Below are 15,653 nucleotides of genomic sequence, written 5' to 3'. Positions count from 1 at the left end.
CATGATGATGTACTGGTTGTTCTAACTATAATTAGGATATTCATGATGATGTACTGGTTGCTCTAACTATAATTAGGATATTCATGATGATGTACTGGTTGCTCTAACTATAATTAGGATATTCATGTTGATGTACTGGTTGCTCTAACTATAATTAGGATATTCATGATGATGTACTGGTTGCTCTAACTATAATTAGGATATTCATGATGATGTACTGGTTGCTCTAACTATAATTAGGATATTCATGATGATGTACTGGTTGCTCTAACTATAATTAGGATATTCATGATGATGTACTGGTTGTTCTAACTATAATTAGGATATTCATGATGATGTACTGGTTGCTCTAACTATAATTAGGATATTCATGATGATGTACTGGTTGCTCTAACTATAATTAGGATATTCATGATGATGTACTGGTTGCTCTAACTATAATTAGGATATTCATGATGATGTACTGGTTGCTCTAACTATAATTAGGATATTCATGATGATGTACTGGTTGTTCTAACTATAATTAGACTACTTATATATTGGTTGTTTGTTTTTTGCGTTTGAAGTGCTTTGAGGTTCTTATGAAAAGTGCTATAGAAATGTAATTATCTCACCTCATTTGCTCACATATGTATATAGACTTATTTTTGTACTGTATTATTGACTGTATGTTTATTTATTCCATGTGTAACTCTGTGTTGTTGTATGTGTCAAACTGCTTTGCTTTGTCTTGGCCAGGTTGCAATTGTAAATGAGAACTTGTTCTCAACTTGCCTACCTGGTTAAATAAAGGTGAAATAAAATAAAAATAAATAAATGATTTATTATTATTATTATGACTGTATCAGCTTTGTTACCCAATAATATGCCTGAGAATCGACCAACCCATTCCAGATTCCAAACCACAAACGTAGAACCATATATTGCTGCATCACAATGGTCCGGTAACCAAAACAAAAGAACCCTTCTATTCCTCTACACAAGCGCTATGGCAACAATCAAACAGTGTTTATTTTGAAAATCTAAATCTACCCCCCCCAAAAAAAGAGATTTCCAAACCTGCAGATTTTTACAGCTTGCCACACATCCTATTATTTGATGGAGATACATTTTCACAAGATGAATCTTGACGACAGACACAGACCTACTATTGGGCCTACTACAAATTATCACTATTCAATTTCTGAGTTCTTGTAACGCCCTGGTCATAGAGAGGGTTTTTTTGTTCTTTATTTTGGTTAGGCCAGGGTGTTACATTGGGTGGGCGTTCTATGTTCTTTTTGTAGGTTTTTGTATTTCTGTGTTTTGGGCCGTGTGTGGCTCCCAATCAGGCACAGCTGAAGTTCGTTGTTGTTGATTGGGAGTCACACATAAGGAGCAGGTTTTTCCTTTGGGTTTTGTGGGGGATTGTTTTCTGTTTTGTTCAGTTGGGACCAGACAGGACTGTTTGCTGTCGTTGCTATCAAGTGTTTTGTTTGTAGTGGTTCATTTTTATCAAATTATCAAGATGAACACACAACCTCCGCTGCATCTTGGTTTTCTTCAGACGACAGCCGTTACAGTTCTCCATGCCAACATTCAGACCTCCGCCCCCTCGTAGGGACTCAGTCTACTGGCGGGCTGGCCAGTCTCTGGAGGTCAGGGGGGGCGAAGTCTTCGCAAAACAGAGCAGAGAGAGAGACGGCTAACGGCTGCTTCTAGAGATACCTCTTCATGGGTGAGTGAGCTAAATATACTGATATCCTAAATGGGCCTCTAGGGAATATGGTGCCGTTTGTCACGTAGGTTGAAGATACTCAGGCTATGACGAGACGGCTCGGGAAACCTTCTAGAGACACCTATTTGGGCTCCTGAAGTAGCACAGCGGTCTAAGGCATTGCATCTCAGTGCTAGAGGCGTCACTACAGCTCCTGGTTCGATTCCAGGCTGTATCACAACCGGCTGTGATTGGGAGTTCCATAAGGCTGCGCACAATTGTCCCAGAGTCGTCAGGGTTTGGCCTGGGCTAGGCCGTCATTGTAAATAAGAATTTGTTCTTAACTGACTTGCCTAGTTAAATATTATTATTGTTATTTTTTTAATGGCTCAGCGAATGAGTTAAATGATAGAGAACCTGGTCTACGATACAGGACACTGATGGTCATTGGGCTGGTCAGACTGGGTGCCAGGCAAAGGCTGGTTAAATCATGGCCATAGATCAGGCTGATTATAACCTAGTCCAGAACAATACAAAGTGTTCCCTTGACGACATAGGACTATTCCATTCTATTCCAATTACCATATTAATCAAGTCTAATGTAATTTAAGGTTAATCAATAACAATGAATCACATGTTTAATTAATCAACTAAGCCTGGATTCAGACCATTAGACTGTATTACTAGGCTGTGTTCCTAATGAAACCCTATAGAGACACAGCCCCTAGATGTTAGATTCAGACCTTTAGACTGTATTACCAGGCTGTGTCTACCCAGTCAGACTCCCATATAATACGATGGTTGTAGCTGATGTCAGCTGAACAGGAAACACAAACGCCAGCAGGAAGTTAAACCTCAACCTCATAACTCCACAGTTCCCTGACTTGGGACATTTCAACCAGGGTTTACTACCCCTCTTCACTCTGTGTTCCAAAGGGCACCATATTCCCTATGTAGTGCACTACCTTAGACCAGAGCCCTATGGCACCATATTCCCTATGTAGTGCACTACTTTAGACCAGAGCCCTATGGCACCCCATTCCCTATATAGTACATTACTTTAGACCAGATCACTATGGCACCCTATTCCCTATGTAGTGCAGTACATTAGACCAGAGCCCTATGGCACCCTATTCCCTATGTAGTGCACTACTTTAGACCAGAGCCCTATGGCACCCTATTCCCTATGTAGTGCACTACTTTAGACCAGAGCCCTATGGCACCCTATTCCCTATGTAGTGCACTACATTAGACCAGAGCCCTATGGCACCCTATTTCCTATGTAGTGCAGTACATTAGACCAGAGCCCTATGGCACCCTATTCCCTATGTAGTGCACTACTTTAGACCAGAGCCCTATGGCACCCTATTCCCTATGTAGTGCACTACATTAGACCAGAACCCTAAGGCACCCTATTCCCTATGTAGTACACTACTTTAGACCAGAGCCCTAAGGCACCCTATTCCCTATGTAGTGCAGTACATTAGACCAGAGGCCGTGGGTTTGTGATACATTACCCTAGTCTATCCTGCTGAACTATAGATCTGTTTACAGCGTGGGGGAGTTATGTGTTTTCCTGTAATGATTAAGTTAACATGGGAGGAAATTATGTCTCGCAAAGATTAACCAAAAGTCATCAAGCCAGGCCTTTGACACACACACACACACACACACACACACACACACACACACACACACACACACACACACACACACACACACACACACACACACACACACACACACACACACACACACACACAGAGTAGTCAGACTGTATGAAGAATACACACGGTCTCCAACCACTATTAGGATGTATCAGTGGAGGTCTCCAGCCACTATAAGGCTGTATCAGTGGAGGTCTTCACTATGAGGCTGTATCAGTGGAGGTCTCCAGCCACTATAAGGCTGTATCAGTGGAGGTCTCCAGCCACTATAAGGCTGTATCAGTGGAGGTCTCCACTATAAGGCTGTATCAGTGGAGGTCTCCACTATAAGGCTGTATCAGTGGAGGTCTCCAGCCACTCTAAGACTGTATCAGTGGAGGTCTCCAGCCACTATAAGACTGTATCAGTGGAGGTCTCCAGCCACTATAAGACTGTATCAGTGGAGGTCTCCAGCCACTATAATAATGTATCAGTGGAGGTCTCCACTATTAGACTGTATCAGTGGAGGTCTCCAGCCACTATTAGACTGTATTAGTGGAGGTCTCCACTATAAGGCTGTATCAGTGGAGGTCTCCAGCCACTATAAGGCTGTATCAGTGGAGGTCTCCACTATAAGGCTGTATCAGTGGAGGTCTCCAGCCACTCTAAGACTGTATCAGTGGAGGTCTCCAGCCACTATAAGACTGTATCAGTGGAGGTCTCCAGCCACTATAAGACTGTATCAGTGGAGGTCTCCACTCTAAGACTGTATCAGTGGAGGTCTCCAGCCGCTATAAGACTGTATCAGTGGAGGTCTCCAGCCACTATAATAATGTATTAGTGGAGGTCTCCACTATTAGACTGTATCAGTGGAGGTCTCCAGCCACTATAAGACTGTATTAGTGGAGGTCTCCACTATAAGGCTGTATCAGTGGAGGTCTCCAGCCACTATAAGGCTGTATCAGTGGAGGTCTCCACTATAAGGCTGAATCAGTGGAGGTCTCCAGCCACTATAAGGCTGAATCAGTGGAGGTCTCCAGCCACTATAAGGCTGTATCAGTGGAGGTCTCCAGCCACTATAAGGCTGTATCAGTGGAGGTCTCCACTATAAGGCTGTATCAGTGGAGGTCTCCACTATAAGGCTGTATTAAACCCTGCCATTACTTCCCTTTCTTTGGTGGTTGTTATTGTCATTACCTCTCATTCTCTCGGACAAATCAAATTGCCTTTTTGTCTGTGGGCGGTGTGTGTGTGTGTGTCCCTCAGTGCAGCGTATTCTAGAAGTGATGGTGGGTGGAGAGGGAAAGAAACTGCGGCCCCTAAAGCACTTCACATCAACTATGTTTGATGGCTTTCTTCTGTTCCCAAACCTTCAGCTTCCTACTGCCTATTAGATACTGAAAAAATACACACAGAAAAAGTATGAGAATATCTGAACTCACTACTTTAGTGAGTTCATGACAACAACAACAGAGTAGAGAGAGACAGAGTAGAGAGACAGAGTAGAGAGAGAGAGACAGAGTAGACAGAGTAGAGAGAGACAGAGTAGAGAGAGACAGAGTAGAGAGAGACAGAGTAGAGAGAGAGACAGAGTAGACAGACAGAGTAGACAGACAGAGTAGAGAGAGAGAGAGACAGAGTAGACAGAGTAGAGAGAGAGACAGAGTAGAGAGAGAGACAGAGTAGAGAGAGAGACAGAGTAGAGAGAGAGACAGAGTAGAGAGAGACAGAGTAGACAGAGTAGAGTAGAGAGACAGAGTAGAGAGACAGAGTAGAGAGACAGAGTAGAGAGACAGAGTAGAGAGAGAGAGAGAGAGTAGAGAGACAGACAGAGTAGAGAGAGAGACAGAGTAGAGAGAGAGACAGAGTAGAGAGAGAGACAGAGTAGAGAGAGAGACAGAGTAGACAGACAGAGTAGAGAGAGACAGAGTAGAGAGAGACACAGAGTAGAGAGAGACAGAGTAGAGAGAGACAGAGTAGAGAGAGACAGAGTAGAGAGAGAGACAGAGTAGAGAGAGACAGAGTAGAGAGAGACAGAGTAGAGAGAGACAGAGTAGAGAGAGACAGAGTAGAGAGAGACAGAGTAGAGAGAGAGACAGAGTAGAGAGAGAGACAGAGTAGAGAGAGAGACAGAGTAGAGAGAGAGACAGAGTAGAGAGAGAGACAGAGTAGAGAGAGAGACAGAGTAGAGAGAGAGACAGAGTAGAGAGAGAGACAGAGTAGAGAGAGACAGAGTAGAGAGAGACAGAGTAGAGAGAGAGACAGAGTAGAGAGAGACAGAGTAGAGAGAGAGACAGAGTAGAGAGAGAGACAGAGTAGAGAGAGAGACAGAGTAGAGAGAGAGACAGAGTAGAGAGAGAGACAGAGTAGAGAGAGAGACAGAGTAGAGAGAGACAGAGTAGAGAGAGAGACAGAGTAGAGAGAGACAGAGTAGAGAGAGAGACAGAGTAGAGAGAGAGACAGAGTAGAGAGAGAGACAGAGTAGAGAGAGACAGAGTAGAGAGAGACAGAGTAGAGAGAGAGACAGAGTAGAGAGAGACAGAGTAGAGAGAGAGACAGAGTAGAGAGACAGAGTAGAGAGAGAGACAGAGTAGAGAGAGAGACAGAGTAGAGAGAGACAGAGTAGAGAGAGAGACAGAGTAGAGAGAGAGACAGAGTAGAGAGAGAGAGACAGAGTAGAGAGAGAGACAGAGTAGAGAGAGACAGAGTAGAGAGAGAGACAGAGTAGAGAGAGACAGAGTAGAGAGAGACAGAGAGAGAGACAGAGTAGAGAGAGAGACAGAGTAGAGAGAGAGACAGAGTAGAGAGAGACAGAGTAGAGAGAGACAGAGTAGAGAGAGAGACAGAGAGTAGAGAGAGACAGAGTAGACAGACAGAGTAGAGAGAGAGACAGAGTAGAGAGAGACAGAGTAGAGAGAGAGACAGAGTAGACAGACAGAGTAGAGAGAGACAGAGTAGAGAGAGAGACAGAGTAGAGAGAGACAGGGTAGATAGAGAGAGAGACAGAGTAGAGAGAGACAGAGTAGACAGACAGAGTAGAGAGAGACAGAGTAGAGAGAGTAGAGAGAGACAGAGTAGAGAGAGAGACAGAGGAGAGAGAGAGTAGAGAGAGAGACAGAGTAGAGAGAGACGAGAGTAGAGAGAGACAGAGTAGAGAGAGAGACAGAGAGTAGAGAGAGACAGAGAGTAGAGAGAGAGACAGAGTAGAGAGAGACAGTAGAGAGAGACAGAGTAGACAGACAGAGTAGAGAGAGAGAGAGACAGAGTAGAGAGAGAGACAGAGAGTAGAGAGAGAGACAGAGTAGAGAGACAGAGTAGACAGACAGAGTAGAGAGAGAGAGTAGAGAGAGAGACAGAGTAGACAGACAGAGTAGAGAGAGAGACAGAGTAGAGAGAGAGACAGAGTAGAGCGAGACAGAGAGAGAGACAGAGAGTAGAGAGAGACAGAGTAGAGAGAGACAGAGTAGAGAGAGAGACAGAGTAGAGAGCGAGACAGAGTAGAGAGAGACAGAGAGTAGAGAGAGACAGAGAGTAGAGAGAGACAGAGTAGAGAGAGACAGAGTAGAGAGAGAGACAGAGTAGAGAGAGAGACAGAGTAGAGAGAGAGACAGAGTAGAGAGAGAGACAGAGTAGAGAGAGAGACAGAGTAGAGAGAGACAGAGTAGAGAGCGATAGATGAGAGGCAAGAAAAGGAGAGGAGAGCAAGTGATGGTGGGGTTAGAGAGAGACAGAGTGGCGGAGAGGAAGAGGAGGAGGAGGAGGAGAGCCTAATGAATATATTTAATCACAGAACGAAAAGGAATTAGTGACAAACCTAACTACCACAATAAAGAGGTTTTGATTTCCTCATTAGTTCTCATTTATCCTCGGGTGTTGAGGGGTACTGTGGTGTTATTAAGATGGGTTAGGGGGAGATTTCACCCTGGGGGATGGGGGTACTGTGGTGTTATTAAGATGGGTTAGGGGGAGATTTCACCCTGGGGGATGGGGGTACTGTGGTGTTATTAAGATGGGTTAGGGGGAGATTTCACCCTGGGGGATGGGGGTACTGTGGTGTTATTAAGATGGGTTAGGGGGAGATTTCACCCTGGGGGATGGGGGGTACTGTGGTGTTATTAAGATGGGTTAGGGGGAGATTTCACCCTGGGGGATGGGGGTACTGTGGTGTTATTAAGATGGGTTAGGGGGAGATTTCACCCTGGGGGATGGGGGTACTGTGGTGTTATTAAGATGGGTTAGGGGGAGATTTCACCCTGGGGGATGGGGGTACTGTGGTGTTATTAAGATGGGTTATGGGGAGATTTCACCCTGGGGGATGGGGGTACTGTGGTGTTATTAAGATGGGTTAGGGGGAGATTTCACCCTGGGGGATGGGGGTACTGTGGTGTTATTAAGATGGGTTAGGGGGAGATTTCACCCTGGGGGATGGGGGTACTGTGGTGTTATTAAGATGGGTTAGGGGGAGATTTCACCCTGGGGGATGGGGTTACTATAGTTCTATAGTAATACTATACTCTCTATACTATAGTTCTATAGTAATACTATACTCTCTGTACTAAAGTTTTACAGTAATACTATACTCTCTATACTATAGTTATATGGTAATACTATACTCTCTATACTATAGTTCTATAGTAATACTATACTCTCTATACTATAGTTCTATTGTAATACTATTATCTCAATACTATAGTTCTATAGTAATACTATACTCTCTATACTATAGTTCTGTAGTAATACTGTACTCTCTATACTATAGTTCTATAGTAATACTGTACTCTCTATACTATAGTTCTATTGTAATACTATACTCTCTATACTATAGTTCTATAGTAATACTGTACTCTCTATACTATAGTTCTATAGTAATACTATACTCTCTATACTATAGTTCTATAGTAATACTATACTCTCTATACTATAGTTCTATTGTAATACTATACTCTCTATACTATAGTTCTATAGTAATACTGTACTCTCTATACTATAGTTCTATTGTAATACTATACTCTCTATACTATAGTTCTATAGTAATACTATACTCTCTATACTATAGTTCTTCATGACCAGGGCAGGGATGAGCCAATGCTATTCTAAACAACGTTCTTTATTTCTCCATCTCTCTCTCTCTCTCTCTCTCTCTCCCCCTCTCTCTCTCCCTCCTCTCTCTCTCTCTCTCTCCCCTCTCTCCCTCTCCTCCCTCCCCCATGTCCCTCTCCTCCCCCTTCTCCCTGTACAGCCTGACTCCAGACCCAGGGCTCCCCGTACCGTGTCGGTCAGATCCGGCGGGCTACGGAGGCCAAGGAAGAACAAGAGGACCCATAGCTTCAGCACCACCCCCAAATCCCGCCGGACAACCGCCGTGACCTCTGCAAGGTTCTCCTACGACGTCTGGACTAGCGAGGGTTGGATCCTGAAGGGGTCAAGACCCGGTTACATGCTCCCGGTGTCTGAGGAGGAATTTTTGGAGGACATGCTTTTAGAAAACCCCAGGTGAGGGAGAGGGAGGGAGGAGGAAGGGAGAGGGAGGAGAGAGAGGCGGGAGGAGGTAGGAGGGGGATGGAGGGAGGGAGGGAGGAGGGAGGAGGGGGGATGGAGGGAGGGAGGGATGAAGGGGGGAGAGAGAGGAGGGAGGAGGGGGATGGAGGGAGGAAGGGGGAGGGAGGAGAGAGAGAAGGGAGGAGGGGGATAGAGGGAGGAAGGGGGAGGGAGGAGAGAGAGGAGGGAGGAGGGAGATGGAGGGAGGAAGGGGGAGGGGGAGGGAGGAGAGAGAGGAGGGAGGAGGGGGATGGAGGGAGGGAGGGAGGGAGGGAGGAAGGGGGAGGGAGGGAGGAGGAAGGGGGAGGGAGGAGAGAGAGGAGGGAGGAAGGGGATGAAGGGAGGAAGAGAACATAAGAAGGAAGAGAAGGGAAGAGAAGTGGAAAAGGAGGGAGAGGGAGGAGGGAGGGAGAGAGGAGGAGAGAGGGAGAGAGGAGGAGGGAGGGAGGGAGAAGGAGATGAGGAGAGGAGGAGAGAGAGACAGATGTCTCTATGTATGCTGATGACTCAACATTATAGAGGTCAGCTTCCACAGCAAGTGAATTCACTGCAACACTTAACAAAGAGCTGCAGTCAGAATGGGTGGCAAGAAATAAGTTAGTCCTAAATATTTAAAAAACTCAAAGCATTGTATTTGGGACAAATAATTCACAAAAACCTAAACCTCAACTAAATCTTGTAATGAATATTGTGGAAATTAAGCAAGTTGAGGTGACTAAACTTCTTGGAGTAACCCTGGATTGTAAACTGTCATGGTCAAAACATATTGACACAACAGTAGCTAAGACGGGGAGAAGTCTGTCCTTAATAAAGTGATGCTCTGCCTTCTTAACAACACTATCAACAAGGCAGGTCCTACAGGCCTTAGTTTTGTCACATCTGGACTACTGTTCAGTCGTGTGGTCAGGTGCCACAAAGAGGGACTTAGGGAAAATTACAATTGGCTCAGAACAGGGCAGCACGACTGGCTCAGAACAGGGCAGCACGGCTGGCTCAGAACAGGGCAGCACGGCTGGCTCAGAACAGGGCAGCACGGCTGGCTCAGAACAGGGCAGCACGACTGGCTCAGAACAGGGCAGCACGGCTGGCTCAGAACAGGGCAGCACGGCTGGCTCAGAACAGGGCAGCACGGCTGGCCCTTGGATGTACACAGAGAGCTAATATTAATAATATGCATGTCAATCTCTCCTGGCTCAAAGTGGAAGAGAGATTGACTTCATCACTGCTTGTTTTTGTAAGTGTTGACATGTTGAAAGCACTGAGCTGTCTGTTTAAACTACTGGCACACAGCTCAGACACCCATGCGTACCCCACCAGACATGGCACCAGAGGTCTCTTCACAGTCCCCGAGTCCAGAACAGACTATGGGAGGCACAAAGTACTACATAGAGCCATGACTACATGGAACTCTATTCCACATCAGGTAACTGATGCAATATGTTGTGAAATCTATTGAGAAATGTCTTGTAATGTTTTCTAAATTGCATATAACTGCCTTAATGTTGCTGGACCCCAGGAAGAGTAGCTGCTGCCTTGGCAGGAACTAATGGTGATCCATAGTAACCCCCAGGAAGAGTAGCTGCTGTCTTGGCAGGAACTAATGGGGATCCATAATAAACCCCAGGAAGAGTAGCTGCTGCCTTGGCAGGAACTAATGAGGATCCATAATAAACCCCAGGAAGAGTAGCTGCTGCCTTGGCAGGAACTAATGGGGATCCATAATAAACCCCAGGAAGAGTAGCTGCTGCCTTGGCAGGAACTAATGGGGATCCATAATAAACCCCAGGAAGAGTAGCTGCTGCCTTGGCAGGAACTAATGGGGATCCATAATAAACCTCAGGAAGAGTAGCTGCTGCCTTGGCAGGAACTAATGGGGATCCATAATAAACCTCAGGAAGAGTAGCTGCTGCCTTGGCAGGAACTAATGAGGATCCATAATAAACCTCAGGAAGAGTAGCTGCTGCCTTGGCAGGAACTAATGGGGATCCATAATAAACCTCAGGAAGAGTAGCTGCTGCTTTGACAGGAACTAATGGGGATCCATAATAAACCCCAGGAAGAGTAGCTGCTGGATGGATCACTAGTCACTTTAAATAATTCAACTTTAATAATGTTTACATATCTTTCATTACTCATCTCATATGTAGTATATACTGTATTTTATTCTACTGCATCTTGCCTATACCATTCGGCCATCGCTCATCCATGTATTTATATGTACATATTCTTATTCCATCCCTTTACTTAGATTTATGTGTATTAAATCAAATCAAATGTATTGATAAAGCCCTTCTTACATCAGCTGATATCTCAAAGTGCTGTACAGAAACCCAGCCTAAAACCCCAAACAGCAAGCAATGCAGGTGTAGATGCAGGTGTATTAGGTGTATTAGGTAGTTGTTGTGGAATTGTTAGTTTACTTGTTGATTTTACTGCACTATTGGAACTAGAAGCACAAGCATTTCGCTACACTCGCATTAACATCTGCTAACCATGTGTATGTGACCAATAAAATGTGATTCGATTTGCCTTGACAGGAACTAATGGGGACCCATAATAGATACAAATACAGACAGACTGACTATGATCATATTAAAACCCCAAGGTTCGCCAGTAAGTCCCAGCGCCAGGCGGCGGCCGCCCTGCCGGTATACCGGGGACCGTGGCAACAGGAGACGACGGCGACACCGGCGGTGTTGGTACCCACGTCGGGATCGGGTTCGTCGGCTTCAGAATGTGACCTCTATCGCTGACACCGACGATGCTGCTGCTGTTTTCATATGAAAATCTCTTTTATATTCAGTAAATTCATCTCCTCTACAAAGCTATGCTGAAGTAGTCTTTCCTACATTATATAGACTGCCTTGCATAAGTATTCACCCCCCTGAGTAAACACATGTGAGAAACACCTTTGGCAGCGATTACAACTGTGACTCTTCTTGGGTGAGTCTCTAAGAGCTTTGTACACCTGGATTGTACAGTATTTGCCCATTATTCTTTTCAAAATTCTTCAAGCTCCATCAAGATGTTGAGGATCGTGAATTCCTCTCCCAGCGTCTGGTGTAAAGCAGACTGAACCAGTTTATTTTTTAAAGGATTTTGCCTGTGCTTATCTCCATCCTGTTTCTTTTTATCCTGAAAAACTCCCCAGTATTTGCTGATGTCAAGCATACCCATACCATGATGCAGCCACCACCATGCTGGAAAATAAGGAGGAGGTTACTCAGTGATGTGTTGGATTTGCCCCAAACATGAGGCTTTGCATTTAGGCCAAAAAGTGTATTCGTTTGTTGTGTTTTTTCTTCAGTATTACTTTAGTAACTTGTTGCATATAAGATACATGTTTTGGAATATTTTTATTCTGTATATTTGTATTCTTCTTTTCACTCTGTCATTTAAGTCGTTATTGTAGAGTCACTAAAATGTTGTCGATCCATCCTCAGTTTTCTCCAATCACAGACATTCAAGTTGTTATAAAATCACCAATGGTCTCAATGGTCTCATTAAACAGTTTCTATCCTGTCCTGCAGCTCAGTTCAGAAGGACGACTGCATCTTTGATGTTTCTGGGTGGTTTAATACATCATCATTATTAACTTGACCACGCTTAAAGAGATATTAAATGTCTGATTTGTTATTGTTACCCATCTACCAATCACTGCCCTTCTTTATGAGGCTTTCAGAAAGCTCCCTGGTCTTTGTAGTTGAATTTGTGCAATACTTGACTGAGGGGCCTTCCAGATGTTGTATAATATAGGGGACAGAGGAAGGGGTTAGTCGTTCACTACTAGACTGAGGGACCTTCCAGATGTTGTATAATATAGGGGACAGAGGAAGGGGTTAGTCGTTCACTACTAGACTGAGGGACCTTCCAGATGGTGTATAATATAGGGGACAGAGGAAGGGGTTAGTCGTTCACTACTAGACTGAGGGACCTTCCAGATGGTGTATAATATGGGGGACAGAGGAAGGGTTAGTCGTTCACTACTAGACTGAGGGACCTTACAGAGGAAGGGGTTAGTCGTTCACTACTAGACTGAGTGACCTTACAGAGGAAGGGTTAGTTGTTCACTACTAGACTGAGGGACCTTCCAGATGTTGTATAATATAGGGGACAGAGGAAGGGTTAGTCGTTCACTACTAGACTGAGGGACCTTACAGATGTTGTATGTATGGGGGACAGAGGAAGGGTTAGTCGTTCACTACTAGACTGAGGGACCTTACAGATGGTGTATAATATAGGGGACAGAGGAAGGGGTTAGTCGTTCACTACTAGACTGAGGGACCTTACAGATGGTGTATAATATAGGGGACAGAGAAAGGGGTTAGTCGTTCACTGCTAGACTGAGGGACCTTACAGATGGTGTATAATATAGGGGACAGAGGAAGGGGTTAGTCGTTCACTACTAGACTGAGGGACCTTACAGAGGAAGGGGTTAGTCGTTCACTACTAGACTGAGGGACCTTACAGATGGTGTATAATATAGGGGACAGAGGAAGGGGTTAGTCGTTCACTACTAGACTGAGGGACCTTACAGATGTTGTATAATATAGGGACAGAGGAAGGGGTTAGTCGTTCACTACTAGACTGAGGGACCTTACAGATGTTGTATAATATGGGGGACAGAGGAAGGGGTTAGTCGTTCACTACTAGACTGAGGGACCTTACAGATGTTGTATAATATAGGGACAGAGGAAGGGGTTAGTCGTTCACTACTAGACTGAGGGACCTTACAGATGTTGTATAATATGGGGGACAGAGGAAGGGGTTAGTCGTTCACTACTAGACTGAGGGACCTTACAGATGTTGTATAATATAGGGACAGAGGAAGGGGTTAGTCGTTCACTACTAGACTGAGGGACCTTACAGATGTTGTATAATATGGGGGACAGAGGAAGGGTTGTTCATTTAAAAATCATGTCAACCCCTATTATTTCACACAGAGTGATTGTAACTTATTATGTGATTTGTTAAGCCACATTTTAGTCATGAACTAATTTAGGGTTGCCAAAACAAAGGGTCTGAAAACGTATTCAACGACTATATGTTTGTTATCACTTTATTTATTAATCTTTACCAAATCTTGTTCTTCCAGTATTATGAGTCGATTGTTGACAAAAAAATGTAAAAAATTCTATCCTTTTTAATTCCAGGTTATAACACAATAAAATGTGGAAAAGTCTAAGGGCCGTGAATACTTATGCAAGGCACAGTATTTCTATCTAAATAATGTCTGTAAGGCTGCACCCCCAATCTACGTGGCCCAGATCTAAACATAGACATATAATTTATATGGGTTAGAGAGGTTCGAAGCAAGTCAACGATGGTATAATGGGTTAGAGAGGTTCCAAGCAAATCAACGATGGTATAATGGGTTAGAGAGGTTCCAAGCCCTTTCTGGATATTCTATTTTATGGGTCTAAAACCTAACACATACATCTCAAGACCAGACCTTGATTATCTGAATGAAGTTCTGTGCTAGTGCTGGGCTGGAACGAAAGCCTGCACACAAACGGCCAACAAGGAGTAGCCTGGTCCATCATCTGCTTGTGCTATCATATCCCCTGTGTCATGTTAATGAAGGGTTAACATGGCTGCTATAGTGTTGTAGTGTATTGTTAATGGGGTTCTAACATGGCTGTTATAGAATGTTGTAATGTCACGTTAATGGGGTTCTAACATGGCTGTTATAGAATGTTGTAGTGTCATGATAATGGGGATCTAACATGGCTGTTATAGAATGTTGTAATGTCACGTTAATGGGGCTCTAACATGGCTGTTATAGAATGTTGTAGTGTCATGTTAATGGGGTTCTAACATGGCTGGTATAGAATGTTGTTGTGTCATGTTAATGGGGTTCTAACATGGCTGGTATAGAATGTTGTTGTGTCATGTTAATGGGGTTCTAACATGGCTGTTAAAGAATGTTGTAGTGTCATGTTAATAGGGGTTCTAACATGGCTGTTATAGAATGTTGTAATGTCATGTTAATTTTGTTCTAACATGGCTGTTATAGAATGTTGTAGTGTCATGATAATGGGGTTCTAACATGGCTGTTATAGAATGTTGTAGTGTCATGATAATGGGGTTCTAACATGGCTGTTATAGAATGTTGTAGTGTCATGTTAATGGGGTTCTAACATGGCTGATATAGAATGTTGTAGTGTCATGTTAATGGGGTTCTAACATGGCTGTTATAGTGTTGTAGTGTCATGTTAATGCATCTTAATGCAGAAACCTCAATGTCCCAACTTCTGTAAATACATAGCTGGACTGTCATGCTAAACAAACTAGTACCAGGGTCCTGTGGTACCAGGCCTGGGAGGAGCAACACTTCCTCAGTACCCCCATCTACCTGTAGAGGGTGCTACTTTCAGGGCCAAGTCACAGAGACGCACACACACTACCTTTCTCCTTCCCTCTCTCTCTCTCCCTCTCTCCTTCTCTCTCCTTCTCTCTCTCTCTCTCCCTCTCTCCTTCTCTCTCCCCCCTCTCTCCCTCTGCTATTTGAAAAGTTAAATCATTTTTTAAAGTGTATTGGTTTAGTAGTAATGTTAAATTATGTTTTGATTAGATTCTTTAATTTCATTATTTGATTTGATTCTCTCAACACACTTTAAGCCATAGGGGAGTTTTTGTTGCTGCGGGAGTGGCTTTGTCTTTTAGTCTAAATGGGGTGAGAGGTGAGCGATATAGAGAGAAAGAACTAGAGAAAAAGAGAGACGTGAGAGACTGAGAGAGGAGGAGTGTGAAAGGGAGGGAGACAGAGAGCG

The 15,653-nt window shown here is 44.1% G+C and overlaps 1 long non-coding RNA gene across 1 annotated transcript; it reads left to right on the top strand.

Moving 5' to 3' along the window:
* The first annotated feature begins 1,477 nt into the window (after nucleotides 1-1,477).
* LOC123744298 (uncharacterized) lies at nucleotides 1,478-11,861 on the top strand. Its single transcript, XR_006770878.1, has 3 exons — nucleotides 1,478-1,717; nucleotides 8,582-8,835; nucleotides 11,486-11,861. It is a non-coding gene; the product is annotated as an uncharacterized lncRNA (long non-coding RNA).
* The last annotated feature ends 3,792 nt before the right edge of the window (nucleotides 11,862-15,653 follow it).

This window comes from Salmo salar, chromosome ssa08, assembly GCF_905237065.1.
Source record: "Salmo salar chromosome ssa08, Ssal_v3.1, whole genome shotgun sequence".
Lineage (NCBI taxonomy): Eukaryota > Metazoa > Chordata > Actinopteri > Salmoniformes > Salmonidae > Salmo > Salmo salar.
Note: the sequence above shows the minus strand (reverse complement) of the source record. Positions and strands in the feature narration are given on the sequence as shown.